Source organism: Pan paniscus, chromosome 9 (genome assembly GCF_029289425.2).
Source record: "Pan paniscus chromosome 9, NHGRI_mPanPan1-v2.0_pri, whole genome shotgun sequence".
Classification (NCBI taxonomy): Eukaryota; Metazoa; Chordata; class Mammalia; order Primates; family Hominidae; genus Pan; species Pan paniscus.
In genome coordinates this window covers 24151672-24170344 of record NC_073258.2, presented here as the reverse complement: position 1 = coordinate 24170344, position 18673 = coordinate 24151672, and positions in this window count along the sequence as shown.

The following is an 18673-nucleotide window of genomic DNA, read 5'->3' as shown; positions in this document are numbered from 1 at the left end:
AAAAGATGTATGGATTAAATATTAAAAGATACTAATCTTCATTAATCATTAGGGAAATACAAGTTTAAACTACAATGAGATACTACTCTACATTTGATATAATGGGTAAAATTAAAAACCAGCCACACCAGGCAGACGTTAGTATGTAGAGCAAGCAGGGTTATGTCAAGGTGACCTATTATAACTTTGATTTCATGTTCTAATATTTCCTCACTAGAACATGGAAATACAATAGATTTTTGTGATTAGATCTAGTATTCTACAGCTTTGTTAACTTTTCTTAATTTCTCACTTATTTTTGTTGCTATTGTGGATTCCATATCCATAAGGTTATCTACATCTGCCTGCTGTTTTGGAAAGTATTTTTAGGCTTTATCTAGGTTTATTTGTAGAGTGATTTGTGTCATTAATGATATCTGTCAGTGACACATAAGGAAGCCGTGGGAGCAAACATATAGCTCTTTTTATTCCTAATTTATGCTAATTCCCACTTCATATAAATAAGAAAATTAAGTCTCAGAGAGGTGAAGTGATACACCTAAGTATGGTAGAAGTAAACCAACTTGTGTACCTTCTTTCTTGATTTAAGTACAGTTTTTACTATGCGTCCCACTAACTTCTCCTCAAAGTCTTCCTGAAATCTCATTTTTCTTCAGAAATAATTCAAGCCTAGTCTTCCCAGATAGAATTGTTTTATCCTTTCCTTGTGGATACACTGTCCTTAGATCATATCTGTATCATGACCTATATCTTAATATTTATTTCATTTACTACAAGGCAATCCTCTTAGGTGGGAAGTGTGCATACACACTACATTATCTTTAACTCTTAAAAAAAGTGTTACTCCTTATAAAGATATCTATGTGGTTTAAAAAATAAGCAAACCACAACAATAACAAAATCCTAGAGATTAAAGGGCATTGATCACACACTACCTTATAAGGTATCCATTGTAAAGAACAATTTCCCTTCCTTTGCACTAATTAAATTGCTTTAATATAATAGAAGCTCACTGAATTCAAACATATTTTTAAATCTTTGGAATATAAATTCTTTATAAACCAAAAAATTGAACTTCTAATGTTAGAAAACCCACACTGAAGCAGGCTAGTGAAAGGCATATTTTTAGCAGGTGGCTTCCCAATGATACTAAAAATGAGGTTTTGCAGGCAGCCGTCTGTTTCTCTTCCTCACCAGTCTTCCTGCTTTGTATCCTCATTGCAAATATGTACTACTATGGGGCTAGACTTCTCATGATTTAATGGATACTACTTACTACTACTACTACTACTAATAAATTAACAATAATAATAAAGTACTTATTTAAAGTTTAAGTAAGGGTATCACACATACTATACATGGCTAGTAAAACGACTTATGTCATTGGCCTATGTGGTCAGTCTATTGATTTGCATGAGAGAATTTTTTAATATAACTGAAATATATAAATTAGGAACCTTTAAAATGCAAGGAAGTACACAAAAGAGACCCTAGTTTATGGGGTGAATTAAAAAAAAATTCAAAACTAACTAAAGGCCACATTTTGTTCTACAAGATTACATATGCATGAGGAAATAGAATATACATTCAAACAAATAAAGAAAGTGTACATCCAGGGTATTGTGAATACCAGCAAGTGGCGAACTAGTCTTTGCTGCAGGATATCTGTGCATTTATTTTTACCAAAGCCAGGAGCTGACTTTTGTCATTGCCCATACCACATCTTAAGGAAAAAAAAAATCTAGTTGAAGAGTTCCAGTAAAAAGAGTTATAAAGTGTATCACTTTATCGAGGTTGGTCACCTTCTTCTCTCTCCTAAACTCTACTTGTGCTGCTCTTGCACATAAAACAAATGAAAATCAATTTCTCCACAGCTTAGTTTGATAGAAGGAAGAAGAGCTTTGTTAATAATAAATCTGGGGTCAATTCTTGGGGCTCAGTGTCTTAATATCCTTATTTGCAAAACTGGGATGATAATATCTGTTTTGCATGCATTATGAGACTTATAAACAATACAGAACAAAATCCTTAAAATTAATAAACAAGAGCCAGGCGTGGTGGCTCACGCCTGTAATTCCAGCACTTTGGGAGGCTGAGGCAGGTGGATCATGAGGTCAGGAGATTGAGATCATCCTGGCCAACACGGTGAAACCCCATCTCTACTAAAAATACAAAAATTAGCCGGGTGTGGTGGCGTGTGCCTGTAGTCCCAGCTACTCAGGAGGCTGAGGCAGGAGAATTGCTTGAATCCAGGAGGCAGAGGTTGCAGTGAGCCGAGATCACGCCATTGTACTCCTGCCTGGGCGACAGAGCAAGACTCCATCACAAAAAAAAAAAAAAAAAAAAAAAAAAAAAAAAGAAAGAAAAAAATTAGTAAACAAAACAATAGCAGTATTTGTTTTTTGTTCATATGAGAGATAATGAAAGGTTACAAAATTACTTGGAGAGCCAATATTTCATTTTCATTGTTATTGTGTTCTCCTTTCCAAGCCCTCAAATGCTATAGCATTTGGCTGTTATTGGCCTTTGAATGAATGTGTGTTATAGGGTGTTGGCCTATTGCAATGTTTGTGAGTTTTCAGTTACTTAGTAAATTTGCTCCTTCATAATGCAGGTGCCGATGTACAAGGTCAATGGCAACATTACAAACTACCCAAGTGAAAGCTATTGAACTGTATTATCCATCACTAAGTACAGTAGGAAATGATTCGACCTTCTTTGAATAGTAGTTACTGAACAAATTATTTTTCAGCTTGAAAATAATTGCAGATCTCAGATGCTTATTTAACCTGCTGCCTCCTAAATTTACACCAATCTTTCATGCTCCTGTTGCTACTACTGATAATGTGCCAAAATAGCATGTGGTAATGGGATGACAGGAGGCTTTGGATTTGGAGACCTAAATTTAAACTCTGGCTCTTGGCCAGGCATTATCTCAGCACTTTGGGAGGCTGAGACGAGAGGATCACTTGAAGCTGGGAGTTTGAGACCAGCCAGGGCAAACAAAGCAAGGCCTGCATCTCAACAAAAAATAAAATTAATTAGCTAGCATGGTAGCGTGTGTCTGCATTCCCAGCTACTCAGGAGTATGAGGCAGGAGAATTGCTTAAGCCTAGGAGGTCAAGGCTGCAGTGAGCTATGATGGCATCATTGCACTCCAGCCTGAGTGACACAGCAAGTCCCTATCTCAAATAAATTAGAACCAAAATAAAATAATAAAAAATAAACTCTGGTTCCTTTTCTGTCTTATTAATTGTATGGTTTTTGTCAAATTACTTTCCTCTATCTTAGTACTGATTTGAAGTTTAAACAAGATATGTTTTAAAAATACTGTTGCTCAGCTTCAGCTCCAGCATGCAAAGAACTTTAACGTCATCACTCAAGGTCTTTGCAACAAGAAAAAGTTGAATAAACTTAAAACTAAATGTATTTTGTGGGCCCATCAGAAAACTGAGGTTGCTGGACAGACCACCAGCCCTAAATCTGGAGCGGTTGGCACATCTAAAGGGACACTGCTGAGATGTGCTTACCTGGAGCAGAACTTGCTGCAGCCATAACAGGTAGGGACACTGAAATGGTTATTTTGATGAATTGCTGGAGGTTGAGTGTGCATTAGCCTGAGAGTGAGAATGTTCCGGTCACTGCAGTTTAGTTGTCTCACACTTTCACAGGCTGTAACACTATGAAATGCATTAGGCTCTCATGAGGGAGATCTAAGAAGGCGAGACAGACCCCCAGGTGGTTTTGTCAGGGAGAAGAGTAATCATTGCAAAATATACCCAGAGCCTTTTCTATAGCAAATACTTATTTTCCAGCAGAAAGAACTTTGCCAGAGCCTTATCCTAGCTTGGGGAAAGAAACTGCTCCCGCTCCATTTCCTTCAGGGTTCCTGTTTCAGCTGAGAGGGGAGAAATACATTTTCAACACTGGTCAGGGATTGATGAAAACAGGTTGGTAATACTGCAGCCAGGGAAGGGAGTAGGAAGCAAGGAGGAAAAAAGCTGTATCACTGGAGGAACATTTGCAAAAGTCACGTGCCATGAGACAGACCCACTCAAAGACTGAGATATAATTGGAAGATTATAGGAAGTTCTCTCTCCCCCATACCTTAGCACTATATCAAGAAGTCTCCAATAGAATTACAGTGAATGACAGCTTAACAAACTGCATGGCAGAGGACGTCTCTGAGGAGGAGTATTGAGGGAAGCACAAAGTCAGGAAGAAAGACAAAAACAAGGGCACTAGAGGACTTGGAAGCTTCTGGCCTGTATAGCTATGGAAAACATTAAACACAGCTGACGACCTAGCAAGATAAACATAAATCCTGACACAGAAAACCGATTTACCTCAGTTCCTATTACCTAATAAAACATGCCTGGCTTTTTACAGAAGATTGCAAGGCATGCCAAAGAGCAAATATGCAGTCTAAAGAAACAAAGTAATCATTAGATTCAAACTCAGATATACTACAGATGTTGGAATTGTCAGACTGGAAATTTTAAATAACTATGAGTAATATAGTAAAGGCTCAAGTGGGAAAAGTAGGCACCATGTAAGAATATATCAGTAATATAAGCATTGATATATAAATTCTAAGTAAGTATCAGTAGAAAATGCTAGAGGTCAGGAGTGGTGGCTGTCATCTGTAATCCCAGCACTTTGGGAGGCTGAGGCAGGAGGACTGCTTAAGCCTAGGAGTTAGGGACCAGCGTGGGCAACATGGCAATACCCTATCTTTACAAAATATATATAAAAAATAGCCAGGCATGGTGGTGTGCATCTGTGGTCCCAGCTACCTGGGAGGCTGAGGCAGTATGATGGCTTGAGTCTAGGAAGTCAAGGCTCCAGTGTTTGCACCATCGCACTTGAGCCTGGGCAACAGAGTGAGACTCTGTCTCAAAAAGAGGGGAAGGGGAGGGAAGGGGAGAGAAGGGGAGGGAAGGGGAGGGAAGGGGAGGGAAGGGGAGGGAAGGGGAGGGAAGGGGAGGCCTACAAAGCAAAAACACTGTTACTGAAATGAAGGATGCCTTTGATGGGCTCATCTGTAGGCAGGACACAGCCTAGAAAGGATTACTGGGCTTAAAGATAGGTCAGTGGAAACCTAAACTGACATACAAAGAGAACAAAAATGAAAATACAACACGCAAGAACTGTGGGACAATATCAACAGATGTAGCATATACATAATTGGAATAGCAGAAGAAGAGACGAAGAATGAGCAGAAAAAATATTTGAAGCAAGTATAATAACAGATAAAATCTTTAAAAAGACACACCAAACTATAGATCCAGAAAGTTCAGAGAAAACCAAGCAAGATAAATACCGACACACACGCACACACACTCATACACACACATCCCAAGGCATATCTTATTGAAATGACAGAATATCAACAAAAAAGGGAAAATTTAGAAAGTGGTGGTGGTAGTGAGGACATTACCTATAAATGAACACAGATAAGAATTACAGTGGACTTAATAGAAACCATGCAAATAAACAGAGAGTGGAATAAAATAGTAAAAGTATTGAAAAAAATCCCCATTCAAACTAGAATTCCATATCCAGTAAAATCCTTCAAAAGTTGAAGCCTTTCTCAGAGAAAACCTGATGGAATTCGTCACCAACAGACCTAACCTGCATGCAATGTTAAAAGAGTTATTGACTAATATCTTTCATGAACATAAATGTAAAAATCCTCAAAAAAATTAACAAATCCAAAAATGTATAGAATGAATTACAATAGTCCTTCTTTATCCATGGTTTCACTTTCCATAGTTCCATTTACCTGTGATATAGTATGATAGGATATACTGAGAGATGACATTCATATAACTTTTATTACAGTATATTGCTATGTTGTTCTGTTATTATTTATTGTTGTTAATCTCTTACTGTACCTAATTAAATTTTATAATGTGTATTATATATAGAAAAACAATACATATAGCGTTTGGTACTATTCCTCATTTCAGGCATCCACTGAGGAACTTAGAGCATGTCTCCTGCTGATAAGGGGAGACTGCTGTATATACTACAAATAGTGAGATTTATTCCAAGTGTGCAAGCCTGGTTCAATATTGACAAATCAAATCATACAATTCATCAATTCAACAGGCTAAAAGAGGAACTATCATATACAGTATCAGCAGATGCAGAAAAACTAGGCAAATTTCAACACTCATCCATGTGAGAAACTCTCAGCAAACTAGAAATAGAAGGAAATTTCCTAAACTTATAAAAAACATTTATTGTAAAAAATCCACAGCTCATATGCTTTATAGTGAGGAACTTCAAGTCTCCTTCCTGAGATCAGGACAAAGGTAAAAATATCCCATCTCTCACCATTCCTATTTAACATCATATTGGAAGTCCTACTTAATGAAATAAATGAAGAAAAAATATTTAAGTTGGGAAAAAAAAACTGTCTTTTCTTGCAGAAAACATGATTTTTTATGTAGCAAATCCTAAATAATCAACAAAAACCTCCTGGAATTAATAAGTAATTATCACAAGTTTACAAAGTTAACATATAAAAGTTTGTTGCTTTCCTCTATACTAGCAATGGACAATTGGAATTATTTCTATTTATGTTCATTTTTAGTAGAGATGAGGTCTTGCTACGTTGCCTAGGCTGATTTCAAGACCCTGAGCTTAAGCCATCCTCCTACCTCGGCCTACCAAACCACTGGGATTGCATGGGTAGCATGGGTAGCATGAGCTACCATGTCCGGCCAACAGTTGGAATTTGACATTAAAAATAAAACATCATTTACATTAGCACCAAAACCATTAAACTTAGGTATAAATGTAACAATATGAGGAAAACTATAAAACTCTGACTAAAACAAATCAAGAAGATATAAATAAATGGTGACATATTTCTTGTACATGAATAGGAAGACTAAATACTGTTAAAGTATCACTTCTTCCCAACTTGATTTATAGATTCAACACAATCTCAATCAAACTTCCAGAAAGATTTTGTAGATATTGACAAAATTCCCAAAACAGCTTTATTTTTAATTGCCAAATCTTGGTAGCAAACGAGATGTTCTTCAATAGGTGAATGAATAAACAAACTGTGGCATATCCATATAATAAAATATTGTTCAGCAATAGAAAGAAATGAAGGATCAACTCACAGAAAATGGAGGAATCCTAAATGCATATTGCTAAGTGAAAGAAGCTAGTCTGAAAAGACTACACACTGTGTAATTCCATCCATATGACATTCTGGAAAAGGCAAAACTATATAGACAATAAAAAGATCAATGGTTCCCAAGGGCACAGTAGAAGGGAAAGAGGGATGAAGATGCAGAACACAGTAGATTTTTAGGACAGTAAAACTATTCTATATGATAATGTAACAATAGATGCATGATATTATATATTTACCAAAACCCACAGAACTATGTGACGAGTGAATCTTAATGTAAACTCTGGATTTTAGTTAATAATAATATATTAATATTTATTTATTAATTGTGACAAATATACTAACATGTTAATAATAGGGGAAACTGGGTGTGGTGTACATGAGACCTCTCTGTGTTATCCTTACAACTTTTTTGTAAATCTAAAACATTTCCAAATTACAGTGTTTATTCAAAAATGACCTGGCATATACTAAGTTTTCAGGAAGTTCCCCTTTATAATATTGACTATGTCATACATAGCCTAAATTCAATTCAGAACACTTGCTGTTGCATAGGATGATGTGGAAGGGGATTTTCTAATAAATCAAATAGAAAATTTAATAAAGTATAATCATGTAATATGAAAAGATAACAGACTAAAAGTTTAATAACTGACAGTTAAATAAATCTCTGCTGAGTGCAACCTAATTTTTTTTGATAATTCAAATGGCACTTGGGAATATTTGAAAGCCTTAAGTCATCATTATAAACATCAATTATTTCTGTATGAATGATGAGCAAAATTTTACTAATAGAGACCTCTTATTATAAGAATGCCAATTTTAATTTGTTTAAGAATATGGATTCATCAAGGGCATTCCAGATTTTTTAAACTAGACACATGAAAAAAATCAATCAGCATGAAAAATTAGGGTTGCTACTAGAATCACTCTAGTTTGAAAAATTAACCGTATTAGTATTTTCCTGTATTAGTTATTTCCCTGAACGAAGGCTTTAAGAACCAGAGACAGTCAGAAATAAATATGAAAGCTATCTTTGTCATCTTGGATAAACAAGGACATGTTTCCTGCAGATTTTGCCTGAGTCTATGTTGAAACATTTTAAGTCGTGAGGATGTTCTTTCCATTGCAAATAACATAGCAGGATTCCTTTGAATAGCTCAATGGGTGGGGTGAGAGAGCTCTTTGAACTCTAGTTTCCTAGGATGTCTTGCTACTCAGTGTGATAACAAGTGTTTTTCCCTGCCATAATATAGAAACTCATACTCTTCTGAAGAGGATTTTCTTTTTTTTTCTGAACGCTGCAAGAACACAAAAAAGAATCTGGAGATGGAGCACAAAATAAACTGGATAAGCATGAGGAATTTGAGAAATTAAGATCATGTGAGAGCTAAGAGGATTACATCTGCTACCACCTTTAAAACCTCCAAAATCCAGATATGATTTCCTTCCGGGTTTGGAAGATTTCAGTTGAAAGGAAAACTGTCATGAATTTTGCAAGTCTGACAGTGGGCAGATTTTGATTCAGAAAATGAAACTAATAATTTTTGAAGTTGTGTGAACTTCACAAGGCTTTTGTCCATTATAAAGAACCTTAATTCAGTTTACCAACTCAAGCTCAGTGCATTTGACCAAATCCACTGATCCTATAAAATGATGGTAGGCCTCTCTGTACCAAAAGAAATCAAGCATTCAATTAAATGAAAACAGATTACTTCATGTCTCCAAGCCAAATACGTTTAGTTCTTTAAGATGCCCATTTAAGTGTGAAGGAATTAGAGGAGGGAGTCAGAGAATAAGTCTCTTCTAAAATCTCTAGTTAGAGGACAGCTACATTTCTTTCAATTAAAATTTAAAAAGAAACTTAAAGATCATCTCCTCCTTCAGCTATGCTGGCAATCTGAATAGTTAATGTTTCTCTTTGCTCTAAATTATGCTCATTCTTATCCTTAGCCATCAGTAGCAAGAACATAACTTGAAGACATATTGATGGGAGATAATTTCACCATAAAATGTATTTGGACACACAATTAAAAATACAAAGTCTTTTTAGCCCAAAGGCAGATAAACAACTAACCATAAAACCAATGCTCTATGAACCCACGGACACAAAAAATAATTATTTTCTTATCACTAAGCCAATATTTAAAACTATTAATTGATCTCTCTTAGCCTCCCTTGCCATTTTAGATAAGGTCTTCATCCAACTTAATGTTGTAAAAGCTAGTTAAATCAACAAATTACTAAGACCCTCTTTTTTACTGCTCTAATTAAGAGTTTGACTGTTTGTATTTTGATTCTATTTGCATTCATGCAAAAAAACAAATCTCACTGTACTTCTACAACAGTTTTTACTTATTTTTTTCCAAGTTACTTCTATACTAGCCTAAAAAAACCTGGAAACTCAGCATCAGTGGATTTAGAAGTCACCTATTGCTGCATACCATATAATGGGCCACCTGATTTTATCATAATACATTTCAGGCTTTTCAATTATGGAATATCTGTGCTAAGAGAGAGAATATGGTATAATGAAAAGAGCACAGAATTTGGAATATAAGAAATTTAAGTTTAAATACTGACACTGGCACTTCTTAGCTGTGAGACTTCAGGGAAAGAACTAACTAAAGCTTCCTCTTCTATAAAATGATGATTATGTGGATAATGTCAATACTTCTCTCAGAGGATGACTATCACATGCTTAGTACATATACTATGTCAGGTATTGTGCTGATATTATATGCACATGAATTTTGTTCATCTGCATGTAATATTGAATATTGAATCTAGTTCATGTGTATATAATATTAGCATAATGCCTGACATAATGTATGTACTAAGCATATGACAGTGATTAACTCTTTGTAATTAAAATTAACTCTTTGTACAAACAGTGATTAACTCACTCTTTGTAGGAATGATATTCAAAATATTTAAAATGAATATGACACAGGCATATCTCAATCAGTATGAGTGCTGACCTTAAACATCTGGGACTCTAGTTGCTTGCACAGGCTGAATATCAATCCCTAGTACAAGAAAGTAGAAGGAAATACAACTGGAAAAGGCAGTTGGGAGAGATTTGATGAAGGGTTCATTATGTCCAAGAGAGCACTTCAGAGTACCTCTCTGCACCCTTCATCACAAGTCAAAGAGCAGAAACATGCACACCAGAAACCAGCCTCCACACACAGTTTCTGATTAGCCTAAACCATGAATTTTACTTGAAACCAGGGACAGGAAATGCAGCTCCTATCTGACAGCAAAAGTCATGTCTAAAATGCATGAAACATACTAACATAAGTTGATACCCTATTATGTACTTTATTCATTTTTTATCTTTGAATTTTCAGGATAATTCATCAATATGGGGATTATTTACCAATTTTCCATATAAGGAAACTGAGGTTCCAATAGATAAAGCAAATCCACCAAGGTCATGCAACTTGAGAACTGGATTTGAAAACAAGGTCCGTCAGACTCCAAAAACCTTGCTTTTTCTGATACACTACGATTGTTAACTTAATCTGTTTGCAAGTTGCAGATTCTGATGTGATACCTTCAGTCTCCTGCTCCGGATAATTTCAAAACTGTATTATTTAAAGCACTAGGTTTCTGTGGGAGTGATTAAAGTTTTGCTACAAAAGGTACAGTAGAAGCTGAGAGGATAGAGCTTGCGTCTCTCCCAGAACATGGCCCGCACATTAGTCAGAAACTTCATCTCTTTCCTGTACTAAGATTTTATGTTAGATTTCATTTAAATCAAAACGTTTCATTGCTTTAAAAAATAAATGCTTAAAAGTCATTGTTCTATTTCAAACTGTATTCCTTACCTCTGCTTCTATCCAAATACCACTTCAGTCTAAATCCTTAGTCATACATTCAGGCTTGTCAGCTCCCTGTGGCCTGGGTTGGTCAAAGTTAGCTGACTTTTGTGAAAGAATTTTTTTTTTTTTTTTTTTTTTTTTGAGATGGAGTCTCGCTCTGTCACCCAGACTGGAGTGCAGTGGTGCCATCTCGGTTCACTGTAACCTCCGCCTCCAGGGTTCACGCCATTCTCCTGCCTTAGCCTCCCAAGTAGCTGGGACTACAGGCACCCGTCACCACGCCTGGCTAATTTTTTTTTTATTTTTAATAGAGACGGGGTTTCACTGTGTTAGCCAGGATGGTCTCCATCTCCTGACCTTATGATCCAACCACCTCGGCCTCCCAAAGTGCTGGGATTACAGGCGTGCACCACCACACCAGACCCTTGTGATGGAATTTTAACTTGACTTTGGGTTCTGAAAATTCACCTTGACTTTTCTACTCAGCCTCTGAGTTTGCCACCATCTTGTGTGGATTCTAACAAAATACTCTGACTCTGTTTTTTTTTTTTCCTCAGGACATTATGTGACTTAAGATATATTTTCTCAATTTCCATAGTCTTTGGCTTGATCTTTAGCTATTTTACACATTGGCTAAGACCTTGGCTCTGCATTTAGCTTTTCTTGACCTATTGCTATCAAAGATCAAATACATATCTTATGATTTCAAGTCAGATCCAGGAGGCGATATGCCCAATAATTTAAAAGTAGTCCCTTTAGGCTAAGACACCGTCTGCTGAAAATAAGTCACCATGTCTTTTGTCCTCCAGATTTATTTCTTCTTATCAATTATTTGCTTCTGCTAGGCCTCAGTTTAGCGCCTTAGACTCCAGTTACTGCTCCACTGAAATCTTTGCATCATCCCTACTGACTGCCAGAAATTGACCTTTCTTTTCTTTGGGCCCTTGCCTTTGGGACTGAGCTTGATGAATGCCTACCTCAAAAGTTAATCCTACCACTCTTTCTCCAACACTGTGTGGGAAGCTTTTTCAAAGCTCAAGTAGTAAATCCTTGACTGCCAGCTTGTAAAGTTTGTGTTTAATTTTCTAGACGGTGTTTTTATTGACTTTCCACATCAGTTCTTTGCACTCATGACGATTCCATTCTCTCTTTTTTAGGATGCATCCAAACCAACCATGATATTTTCCATTTCCAAACTCCTCATATTCATGCCCTCCTGGCACAAATAGAAGTTACTCTGTTGGTGTGTTTGTGAGTGTCTCCCAATCCAGGTAACATTGCATTCAATTCACTAGTGTGCATGCTGCCTCAACTATTAACAAAATTCAGTAAGGTGCCAGGATTTAAAATTAACATGAAAAATCAATATTCTTCAGAGACACAAATAATAGAGTTAGTAACAACACATAAATTTAAAACACTTAGAAACTGGCTACCTAGAAATATATAAAACCTACAAGAAGAAAAATATTTAAAACTTCTGAAAGACTCAAAACAAGTCATGAACAAATGGAAAAATCACCTGTCCTTGGACATAGAAGTTTAACAATTTAAAGAGACGATTTTGCATGGCTTTACTTATAAATGTAATGCAATTCCAATATAATTTTAACAAGCTTTCACCTAGAGCTAGAGAAGTTGATACTAAAGTTCATATGAAAAAATAACATTTAAGAGTATATTGCAAACTATGGTAAAAGAAGCACTATAAAGGAGACCAACGCTACAAGATTTAAAACATACTATAAAGCATGTGATTAAAACTGTGTGTTCATGGCACATAAAAAGACATACAAGCCAATGGAATCAAATAGAAAGTTCATAATGAATACAAATAAATGTAGATATTTTGTATATGATAAAGATGCTATTGAAATTACTGGGGTAAACACAAACATTTTCATAAATAATGTTGAGAGAACTGGATAGCCTTCTGGAAACCCATAAAATTATGATAATATCTCATACCACATACAAGAATAAATTCCAAATACATTAGAGATGTAAATGTAAAAAAAGTACTAGAATAAAACATGAATGAGTACATTGTTCTATAATGGGTGTGTTGTGAAAGAATTTATAACTTTATTAAATCTCCAGGTGCAATAGAAAATAATTAAATTCAACTACATCTAAAAATTGCATAGCAAAAGTTTAACAAAGTAATACAAAAAACTCACAAATGACAACTGAAAGAAAACATTTGCAACATATATCACAGATAAAGGGCCAATATCCCTATATCCCTACATACTAAATTTATAAAAATTGAGCAAAAAAAATCTAATAGAAAAATGGGCAAAAGACAGGAACAGAAAATGCATGTAAGTGGAATTACATGGCCCTTAGACATTTTAAGAGATGTTCACCTTCACCCATGAGAAGAGAAATAAAAAATAAAACTGAAATGTAATTTCTTACCTATCAGGTTGAAAAAATTTGAAGTTTTAAACTTGGTGAAGCAGTAGGGAAAGAGGCTCTTTCACACATTGCTAGCAGAAACATAAAATGATCCAACACTTACACTTGAGAATTGGGCAGTATTCAGTGAAGATACATATGCATTATACATATATACATATTATTATGCATATACGATTAAAGAATCACTTCTGTAAATTTTGTCTGAAGATATACTCCATATGATACAAAATATATTTGTAACTATAAAATATTATAAACTACCTAATTTCCCAAACACATGAGATTGATGGAATAACCTATGATTTATTCATATAAGACTGCTCTGCAACTATAAAGAAGAATGAGGAAAATCTCTGTAAGCTGATATGGTGAATACATTGAGTAAAAACAAAAAATACAGAAGAATACTTATGTAGTATCTATCTTTCATGTGAGAAAAGAGGGAAAATTACATATAATGTGTATAGTGATTTTTTAAAAAAATTAGAAAACAAAACTTGGAATGGGTAAACTATGGGAATGAAGTGGAAGGCATAGGGGAGATAGTGCTGCTTTTCTGAATAGATTTGCCTTTTATAACAATTTAAATAGGCACGTTCTGGAAAATATAATTAAAACTTTAAGGATAGGAAAAACCCCCAAATTTAATGTAAACAGGATTCAACTGCATTTAATCTAGCCACACTGAAGGAAATAAAGAAACTACTTCAAAGCACTTTTGCACACAGCATTTTGACCACATACCCTCAGCCTAAAGAAAAAAGGAATATCAAACAAATCTTGAATTTCACATAGTAGATTTAATTTTCTTAAAGAAAGATGTAACTATTTTCTGTTTATTATAGAATAGAGCAAATTCATTAATAACATACTAATGTTAGAAGCCAGATTTTTCACATTTAGAAAAATGAGATATGAATATGGAGAGGCGGGAAGCTAGAAAGAACCCTGCAGTATTGGACTAGAATTCAAGATCTCAATATTTATAAACTAGTGGCTTTCAATATTATATGTATGAACACACACACACTCTTAGAGAGATGAGATAAAGAAAGATAAATAGTAAATACATTTATTTAGTTCTGTCCACTGAAAAGCCCTAGAAAAAGACACCTAGAAAAGAATATCTCAGTAGCAGTGAGCATACCGAGCTCTTATATCTGAGGTTCTAAATACCATTTCCAACTAAAAGGAGCCAATTCTCTCTGGAGAAATAGCTAATTCCAGGGTTAGAGGAGGAGAGTACAAAACGAGACAAGAACATTTTGTCATGCCAGAAATTAAGGAGTGCTAAAAAGTGTTGGGTGCATGTCACAAAACAGAGAAGCTAGCTTGAAGCCCCAAGCCCCAGTCAAATGGCTTTTGCAAAATTATGATCATAAGAGCAATCTGACATTGTTAACTCCAACTTGCTTCTAACTTCCAAGCTATCCTTGGTCATTCCAGGGTGTAGACAAAGCTGACTTTCGGAGAAATTTAATTTATAGCTTAACCTTAAATCAAGGATGAAAATAGCCCTTCTCCAAACTAAACCACCATTGTAAAATTAATGAAAGGCCACAAGGTTAGGATTAAGAGATAGGCCTGATTACTGCTAAAATGGGGATATAATCTCAGGAGTCATGTAGCAGGAGGTAGCAAGATTTGTGACTTCCTCAATTACTCCTATAGATAACATCACTGTTACAGAATCTCAGATCAGTTTTTTGAGATGTCTTTCAGATCAATCCCACCGGAACTCCTGATTCATGACTCAGCTGACCCGCTGGCCCCACCAATAGGAGAACTTAGCACACGAGGACGATTTTCCACAGCCCAGTGATTTCGTCCCCAACCAATAGATAGTCCCCATTCCCTAGTCCCCTGCCCACCAAACTGTCCTTGAAATCCCCTAACCTTTGAGTCTTCAGAGTGATTGATTTGAGTAATATCTCTTCCCACACAAGGTGTGACCAGCCTTGAGTCAATTAAAATCTTGTTTTACTGCCACTCCATGGTCTCAGTGGATTGATTTTGTTTATGCAGTGGGTAGGAAGAACTCAATGGGCAATTATACCAGTGTCCAAAGCAAGGGTAATCAAAGAATCAAAAAGTGAAAACACTAATAGATTATAATCCACTAAAACAGTAAAAGTGTATAAGTCCATTGATTTAAAAAATAGATGGAGAAAAAGGAAATATTCTTCTTTATAGTAGTACTATATGCAGAAAGAATGAATAGAAAGAATAGAATGATTAATGGATGCTATAATTAATGGGTGCAAGTTTGACGTGGAACATGATACTTAGAGAGTCTCAAAGTATTTCGCCCAATAGTTATGTATTAATTACAAAGGAAAAATAACCTTATAATGGAAAAACTGGGAAGATACTATCTTCTTAAGTAACCGAAGTTAATAGAACCAAACTGGCCAGTGCAGTGACACATGCCTGTAATCCCATAATTTGGGAGGCTGAGCTAGGCAGATTACTTGAGCCCAGGTTTTAGAGATAAGCTTGGGCAACACAGAAAAACCCTGGCTCTACAAAAAATACAAAAAAAAAAAAAAAAAATTACCTGGGCATGGTGGTGTGCACTGTAGTCCCAGCTCTACTTGAGAGGTTCAGGTAGGAGGATCAATTGAGACCAAGAGGTTAAGGTTGCAGCGAGCTGTTATCATGCCACTGCAGTCCAGCCTAGGCAACAAAGCAAGTCTCTGTCTCAAGGTAAAAACAAAAAAATCACATAACAAACCAATGCTATGCACTTCTGGATGTGAGGCTCTAGGATGAACATAGTTACACTTTGTGGGATTCTTGCCAAAAATTTGTAACCTAAATCTAACCATTAGATAATATCAGATAAATCTAAATTGAGAAATATTCTACAAAACAATTGCTATGAACTTCAAAACTTTCATTTAGTGTCCATTTATATTGTATTCTAAGGCCTCTAAAAATTTTTCCAGTCTTTTTTACTTTCTGGGCTATAATTTGAATAGTTTTTATGATACAGATTCACACTCACTGATCTTTCCTTTTGAAATGTCCAATTTGCTTAAAAGCTCAGTCAAAAAAGTTTTCACTTTATTTATTCTATTTTTCAGTTCTGGAATTCCATTTTTTAATAGTTTTCACATCTCAGCTGAGATTTCTTATCTTTTCTTTCATTATGACTGTATTAATATATAGATACTTTAATTTATATAATAAATACTTTAACACCCTTGTCTGCTAATTTCAACATTGGTGTTATCTCAGTATCTATTTTTGTTGACTATTTATCACCAGGTTAGAGTCACATTTTCCTGTTTCTTAGCATAGTGAGTTTTTTAAAAGATTTATACTGGATATAATGAGGATATTATATTTTACTCCTTTAGAATATGTTGAATTTTGCTCTGACAGCCTGTTAATTTACTGGAAGATTGGCTTTATACTTTTAAGACCTGATGTTAGCCTTTGTTAGAATGTGTCTACAATAGCCCTTGTTTTGGTTCTAGTATAGTATTACTACTAAGATTAGACCTTTCTATAGTATGAAATAAATTATGCCTGGTGTGTTAAATTAAGTCTCTCCACTCTGGTTGAGCCTAGCACTGTGCCACTCCCACAATTTCTGTTCAGCTCACACCTTTCCTGTATGTATTCTCTGAAAAGCCATGAAGAGTTTTACTCTATGAATGCACAGCTTATTAGCTGGCCAATGCCTCAAAGTCATTGCTATGCAGATTTCCGGAACTAAAGAAATAGGTCAGTGGTCACTGGTCTCATTTTGTAAGGTGTTATCCAAACTCATTGTCTCATGACCAAGAGAACTGAGGGGCATGGACACAGAGGGAGAGGTTGGAGTGAAATTTTAATAAGCAAAAGCAGAAAGCTCTCCACATCAGAGGGGAAGCCCTAGTGGGTTGCCATTTTTACAGTTGAATTCAAAAGCTTTTATAAGAAACTCCTCTCATCTCTGTAGCTCTTTGAGTAATTCCTCTTATCTGAAAAGCTGAACAACTCCCCCTTATCTATGTAGTTGTGGGTATATCTCTAGGCCAGCACAAAGTGCCACTTCTCTTGTTCATATAACTGTAGGATTGTTTTAGGTAAGCCCCCCTCCTCCCTGTGCAAGTTCCCTCCGAGACCATTGTGTATATGCCTGAAAAGGGGAGCAAGCTTTTTCCCGGGAACTCACTAATCACACAAAGGATAAAAAGGTATTGCCTAGGTTTTCTACTAGGATTTTTATGGTTTTAGGTCTTATGTTTAAGTCTTTAATCCATCTTGAGTTCATTTTTGTATAAGGTGTAAGGAAGGGAACCAGTTTCAGTTTTCTGCATATGGCTAGCCAGTTTTCCCAATAGCATTTATTAAACAGGGAATCTTTTCCCCATTGCTTGTTTGTGTCAGGTTTGTCAAAGATTAGATGGTTGTGGATGTGTGGTGTTAATTTCTGAGCCCTCTGTTCTATTCCATTGGTCTATATATCTGTTTTGGTAGCACTACCATGCTGTTTTTGTTACTGTAGCCTTGTAGTAAAGTTTGAAGTCTGGTGGTGTGATGCCTCCAGCTGTATTCTTTTTGCTTAGGATTGTCTTGGCTATGTAGGCTCTTTTTTGGTTCCATATGAAGTTTAAAGTAGTTTTTTCTAATTCTGTGAAGAAAGTCAATGGTAGCTTGATGGGGTTAGCATTGAATCTATAAATTACTTTGGGCAGTATGGCCATTTTCACAATATTGATTCTTCCTATCCATGAGCATGGACTGTTTTTCTATTTGTTTGTGTCCTCTCTTACTTTCTTGAGCAGTGGTTTTTAGTTCTCCTTGAAAAGGTCCTTCACGTTCTTTGTAAGTTGTATTCCTAGGTATTTTATTCTCTTAGTAGTGATTGTGAATGGGAGTTCGCAGGGAGCCAAAGGCCCATGGGACGTGACCAACTCAACATTCTGCTGGGGGCTATATGATCAAACAGCAAACTGCTGATCATGAATGTAGGATGTGGGCAAACTCACACTACCCTGCCACCAAAAGGTTTGCTGAGGGACATCACTCCCTGGTTCCTTGAAGTTACCTACTGAGAAAATTAGCACCTATTGTTCCAAGGATGCAGTCTCACAAGTCTGCTGTGAAACAAAGGGCCAGTGGACAATTATCCAACAATCAACCCCCTTTTCTCACTATCTCTTTTGCCTAATAAATACGGAGGGCTATGTAAAGCTCAGGGCCTTTGTCCACTAGAGACAAGGTGCCCCCTGACCCCTTCTTCCAAATATACTTTCTTGTCTTTGTCTTTTAT